Below are 6,912 nucleotides of genomic sequence, written 5' to 3'. Positions count from 1 at the left end.
TTTTCTAACAGAATAGTCATAATACTCTGGGGAACAGGACCTCAAATAATCACAGCATTCTAAGGGACATCACATCTTGCCCAATATATATTCTATTGCACCTCTCTTACCGGACTGTGTGTCTTGTTTAAAAGCAAAGAGCCTGGGTGGCTCAGTCAGTTAAGTGTCCTACTTTGGCCCGGGTCATGAATTCATGGTTCGTGAGTTCAAGTGCTGCATCGGGCTCTGTGCTAACAGCTCAGAGCCTGGAGCCTGCTTTGGATTCTGTGTCTCCCTGTCTCTCTGCCCCACCTCTGCTTGCACTCTGTCTTTGTCAAAAATGAGTAAACATTAAAAAAAAAAAAAAAAAAGGGCAAGGACCTTGGGGCACCTGGGTGGCTCAGTCAGCTGAGTGTCAGACTCTTGATTTTGACTCAAGCTGTGATCTCAGGCTGAATCCCTGATATCAAATACCTGCTTGGGATTCTCTCTCCCTCTGTCTCTGCCCCTCCCCCACACTCTCTAAACAAACAAACAGACAAATAAATAGCAAGGACCTTTTCCAAATCATCATGGCACCCCTGAGACACAGCAAAGTGCTTTATAAACTGCAGGCCAATAAATATGTGGTAAATGAATGCACTAAACCCAATCATCTCATTTCCATGATGAGAAAATAAAGCCAAATATGTCAACACAACTTTCTCCAGATCTTCCTAAGTATTTAAAAGGATGTCTTAGACAAAGAAGGTACTCAGTGGGGCACCTTGGTGGCTCAGTCAGTTGAGCACCTGACTTCGACTCAGGTCATGATCTCACAGTTTGTGAACTCGAGCCCAGTATCAGGCTCTCGGCTGTCAGCACAGAGCCTGCTTCAGATCTCCTGTCCCCCAGTCTCTCTCTGGCCCTCCCCTGCTCATGTTCTCTCTCTCTCAAAATACATAAACTTAAAAAGAAAAAAAAAAAGGTGGTCAGTAACTCTTGCAGAATGGAACAAAATAGAAGAGAATAGCACAGAAGCTCCTCAGCTAAGCCCGAAGCCAAAAGTTCTCATAACACCATGAATCCCTATGTCCTTCCCCTCTCCATTGCCCAAGTCAGGTGTCAGCCAGAAGAAAATGAAGATGACAAATCAGAAAATGAAAGCCATGGGAAAACCAAAGGTCCTTAGGGATGGGAGGGGGGGAAATGGTGTTTGCAGCCTGAAGGGAGTCAACAGGACCTGTCTGTGTCTAATTTAGACTTAACTTCAATGTCTAACCTAAGACCTGGCCCTTCCAACAAACTCCCATATGAGTTCCAGTGCATACACAACTTAGTGCTGTACTGTACCACTCTCGTGGCAGAACCTTCTTCCCTTTTTTTCAAGTTTAGTTTTGAGAGAGAGAGAGGGCAAGCACACGCGCACACGCTCATGAGTGGGGGAGGGGCACTGAGAGAGGAGAGAGAGAGAGAATCCAAAGGAAGCTCCACATTGTCAGTGCAGATCCCTACTCAGGGCTGGAATTCACGAACTGTGAGATCATGACCTGAGCAGAAACCAAGAGTCAGACTCTTAACCGACTGAGACACCCAGGCTCTGGGTGGGAGGCCTGCTTGGGACTCTCTCTCTCTATCACTCCCCTGCTTGTGGTCTCTCAAAAAAAAAAAAAAAAAAAAAAAGACTTAAAAAAAAAAAAAAGGAGTTCATTGAACCAAAATTTCTCAAGCACATAGCATCTCCTCTAACAAAAATGGTGGGTGTTTGTTGAGTCACTACCATGGGCCTAGACTTACGCTCATTTCTTGCACTGCCTACACAGTGAAATAATACCAAGTTTCTTGCCAGTGTATAGGACCTGCTAAGGACTTTCCCGTCAATTTCTCATGCTTAACCTGCATGAGTCAAGGAGCACGAGACGAGCTTTGGAGATGGGAATCTGATTCTCATTCTGTCAGTTAAAGCCGAGCACCCCATGGGAAAGCTCTTCACCCCTGAACTCTTGCCCACACTCTGCAAAACAAGACTAATTCTTGTGACCCATCTCTCCCACAGCAACTGGGAGCTAAGTAATAAAAACAATTGTAAAATTCACCTACCACATAAAAAAGTGCTATGAAGGCAATGCAATACTAATGACTTCTGTGAGATGGGGGGCTTTAAGAGGGAAGGAAAAGGGGCACCTGAATGGCTCAGTCAGTTGAGCATGGGAGTTCGGCTCAGGTGAGTTCAAGCCCCACATTGGGCTTGCTACTGTCAGCACAGAGCCCCGCTTGAGATCACCCCTCTCTCTCAAAAATAATAAACAACAAAACAAAACAAAACAAAACAAACAAAGCCAAAACACCTTTATCCAATTCGTTCCCCCCCGATTCATCTTGGATCAGGTTAAGCACCTCAGTTGACTGAGCGGTCCTTAAGGGCTGGGACTGGGCCCCACCGGCCTCTCTGACCCCACACCCAGCACAGCGCTTGGCACACAGTGGGTACTAGAGAAATGCTTGGAGAAAAGGAAACAGCACTTGGAAACCATCTATGTCAATTATGGCTCGGCCTCTAGTGAGTGACTCCGGGGAGGCCCTCCTCCTCTCCGGGGCTCGAACGACTAGCTTCCCAGGCTCTTTGTACCAGGAGAGCTCCAAGTGGCTGTGTGTGGCCCGCCCCCAGCACGCACAGGAAACCCAAGGCGGGGTGTGCAGGGGCACTCAGGGAAGGGCTCCAACCCCGCCCAGACCCAGACTTCCGGAAAGCTCGGGGTCCCCTCCGCCGTGCGTGCATCCAGTGCTTGCGCCGCGGCCGGCACTTGCGCACCGTGGGCCGGGGCTATGCGCGCGCTCCAAGCTCCGCGCTCCTGCCTCCCCGGAAGCCCTCTCGCCGGAGAAGGGCCGGGGGTTCCCCGGGCGCCCCCCAGCGGAAGGTGGTGGGGAAGGAAGAAGGGTTTGCAACAATACCTCGGGGAGGAGGCGGCCGAGGCGGAGGCGGCGGCAGCTGGAGGCGGAGGCAGAGGCGAAGGAGGGCCCCGGCCCCGGACAGGCCCCGCCCCTCGTCCCGCCCCGCCCCGCGCCCAGGGCCGTGCAGCCTGCCCTTACCGTGCAGCCTGCTCTTACCGTGCAGCGCCGAGCTCTTCCCTGCCCGCTAACGCTACTTATCCCGGGAAAGCTCGCGCGGGGCGGGGGAGCAGACCCACAGACTAAAAGTGAAACTTGAGCAGCGCTGGCACGGCTGCTGGCTGGTGCCTTTCCCCCTCCTGCCTCCCCGCCGTCGCCACGCCCTCCGCTGAGAGCCGGAGGCCGACGTCAGGGGCAGGATTCCTGACTGTGCTTGCAGGCATCTGTCCAGGTAACTAAGGTATGGGAAGGTGTGGGTCCGCACGGTGGGGGGAGGGGCGCCCGCTGGAGCTCCCGCTGGGCCGGAAGGTGGGCGCACGCAGGGCACGTTGCTTCCGGGGAGGAAGAGGAGGAGCCGCAGGCCTGCTGGGAGCTTGCAAAGGAGGTCGGGAAAGAGGGAGGTGTGAAGGAAGGCTCCTATCCTGCACGGAAGGCTGTGGAAAGCCACCTAGAAGGAGAAAGTCTGAGTGGAGGGGATGCTGAAGAAATGTGTCTGCTGTGGAAGAGCCAATTTATGGCTCTGATACCGAGTAGGAGAGATCCTGCCATGGAATCCCCTTCTGAGATCTTGCTCCTGAGCCTCGCCCTGGATTCCCAGCAACGCTCAGCAGCTGTTGGATGGCAGAACTGGCAAAAACCAGCTTCCCAACCCGCCCACTTCACGCGGGAGAAAACTGAACCTGGGAAAAGAAACCACTTGCCCAGAGTCATGCGCAACACAGATCCAGTCGTGGGACCCAGATGCTAGCTTCCCAGCCCTGTTCCTGCAGCCAGTCAGGGTGCTGACTCCCTCTGTCCCACAGAGCTATGAAGCAGGGTACCTGTCCATGGGTGAATACACACCACCCTGTGAAGAGCTTACACCTATTCTTGGCCCCAAGAATCAGTTCCTGGAAGGGTCTGAGTTTTTGTTTTTGTTTTTTTAACTTATTTTTGGAGAGAGAGGGCACCCATGCGTGTAAGAGGGGAGGGGCAGAAAAAGAATCCCACAAACCATGAGATCATGACCTGAGCTGAAATCAAGAGTCAGATGCTTAACCTACTGAGCCACCCAGGCGCCCCCTCCCTTCCCTCCCCCCCCCCCCCCCCCCCCCCCCCGCCTTTTGTTGTTTGGAACATAACCTCAAGATCTTATTATCCTCATAATGTAATAAAATATGAAGCTTAGAACTGGATCACTTGGCCCTTTCTTATCTCCTCCCAGTTCAAAATGCTTGCATCTCATAATAGCCAGCATTCTCTTATCTGCAGTTGGTACCAACACATTCAAGCCTCAGAACAATCTTCTTTGTAGTTTTAGCCTTTTTCCAGAAAGTCAGTTTCGTTTGCCCACCATAGCCACTCTGCTTCCTGTCATAACACCACTTTCTCTGGGCATAAAGAGAATCTTTGCCTTTCTTGTGCTGTGTCACTTTGCAGGATTGGTGCTTGCCACACTTCTTGCAGAAAGTCTGGTGGGTTTTAGGAAGGTTCACCATGGTTGCGAGAGCACTATCAGCAGGGAAAGAAAGAGCTGGAAGGTTCTGATTGACAGTGAGCCCTGACTAACAATGACAGTCAGTTGCTTCAGGGCAGCTTCCTCTGTCCAGTGCCCAAAGGAAACTCTGTAGTTTAACATTTACTTCCCACCCTTGTCTAGAAGCCCAGAAAGCTTGCTATGTGCTTATACCTGTGAAATAAATAAATAAATAAATAAATAAATAAATAAATAAATAAATCTATCTATCTATCTGTGAGTTGGGCGAACTGTTTTGAATAGAGGCAAGCCTGTTTTTGGGAAGTGTGAGTCAGATTTTTTTTCCCCCTCTGACATTTGTAAATGCGAGCAACCATGAAAACCACATTTACGTAGTGAAGAGGTTGAAATGTTCAGCAGCTAGTGCCTGGAAGGCATTTCAAGGATGGGGACGTTGTTTCCTTGTATTTCTGGCCTCCGGGTACCTAAAGTAATAATCCCCACCTCAGAGATGTGGAAAATTTGGGGTTTGGAGCCCATGGCCAAGAAAGAATTCTTGAGATGTCTTTGGTGCAAAAAGGTGGTTTTATTAAAGCACAGGGACCATAGGCAGAGAGGGCTGCATTGGGGTTATGACAGGTGACTAATTATGTACCTTCAAATTGGGAGGCGGTTAGGGATAGTGTTAAGTCTAAGGAATTTTGGAAGCAAGGTTTCCAGGATCCTGAGGGGACTATCTATTGTTAAGAAAAGGTAATTTATTACTGTTTGGTAAAAACTCAGTCACAAGACCCTTCAGATGTATATCAGTGGGCCAGATGCTTGGAAGATGATTGCCAACATATATCTTGGGATGGGTGGGGAGGGGGTAGAGATAAAAGAAGTTTCCACAGGAATTCTTATATGTTAAAATAGACTTACAGGATCCTGGAGGGTTGGGTTAAGATTGCCTTTTGTCCTTAGTGAAGAGTCATCATCCAGGCAGCTAAATTCCTAGAGGAAATGTCACTCTCTGTGTTTCAAGGACTTGTGAATGGGCTATAGGCAGTATGGAAATTTATTTTCTTGTGCCTTTGTTTCCCACATCATTTCCCCCTGAATAATTTTGACCCTTAAATCTTTACGGCTGCTGAGGGTGGAAGGTCTCATCTTCTGTAACGTCTTCCTACTGAATGAGGGGCATAGAGATGTCCCTACCTATGGGTCAACATTGATCAGTTGGGGACTTATATGTATAGGACAGCTGAGTCCAAGGGAGATCTCATGTATGGATCTTTCTGAGTGCAAAGGATCATCTGTCAGCTTGAAGTTATGGCGGTGAAGGAGTCTAGGCACCAAGTAGAGAGACATGGGGGAAAACAACAAAACACGATTAGAATAACAAAACGAAAATGAAGCTCAAATAAGAGTCCTTTGGTAGTTGACAAAAATCCTCTTCCAGTCCAGGAGTTTGACCAATCATTAAAGGAAAGGGAGGGATCTTTTAGAGCAGCAATGTGAGTATTTATACCAGTTAGAAACCCAGAAACATTTTTATGGTGACCTGGAACGTATACACGGCATTCTGTACTTAATGATAGCACATGTTACACCTTGTGCAGCAGGTAAAATGTCTAATGCCATTTTATTTTTAAAATTGCTTTACGAATTTGTATTCCTTCAGTGTTTAATAGGGAAATGTTATTTCGAGTGTCATTTAGGGCTTTGACTGTGTATTTATAGAGCTTCCATGTGCCAAGCAACATCCTCCAGTCCCAGGAGGGAACAAAGATGGATGCTAGGTGGTCATACCGATAAGACACAGAACCTGTCCATCATTGCTTTAAATTTGGAAGTTTGGCTGGGTTGGTAATGGTTTTAATAATGCATCCATGTATCCAGGCAAAACCCAAAGTACAGTGGCCTATCCAGCCTGGGCTAAGCCATGGACACAAGTTAGACCCACATAGCCATCCAGTCCCCTCAGGAGTCGTCATCTAATTCCGGGCCTCCTTGAACTTCAGTCAGGATATCAAGGGCCATTTGGTTTTGGAGGGTTACCTTTCCAGAGCACTGTCGACACCAGACTAAATGTAAATAGTAATTAATTTCTTTAAGGCCCAAGCTATTTCCTGAATTATTTGTGCAATAAAAGACAGTCTGTTGTCACTTTGTGGGGATGAAGGCAGTCCAAATCTAGGGATAATTTCTTTTAGCAAGGATTTTGTCACCTCAGTAGCCTTTTTACTCAAGTAGCCTTGTGCAAACCCTATATTACCTTCCATTGATTATTTGGGGGTGAGGGGGGGATAATAAATATTTTCCTCTCATTATTAACGAGCCAGTCTTGTGCATATTTTGAATATCCTTGTTACTGGGCTATGTGAATTTCTTGGCCTGAATAGACTGGA

The 6,912-nt window shown here is 48.3% G+C and overlaps 1 pseudogene; it reads right to left on the bottom strand.

The window, feature by feature from the left end:
• Positions 1-4,149: 4,149 nt before the first annotated feature.
• Positions 4,150-4,544, bottom strand: LOC123578643 (annotated as a pseudogene).
• Positions 4,545-6,912: the final 2,368 nt, after the last annotated feature.

Source organism: Leopardus geoffroyi, chromosome E2 (genome assembly GCF_018350155.1).
Source record: "Leopardus geoffroyi isolate Oge1 chromosome E2, O.geoffroyi_Oge1_pat1.0, whole genome shotgun sequence".
NCBI lineage: Eukaryota > Metazoa > Chordata > Mammalia > Carnivora > Felidae > Leopardus > Leopardus geoffroyi.
The sequence above is the reverse complement of the archived record's forward strand: the minus strand, read 5'-3'. Positions and strand labels throughout refer to the sequence as shown.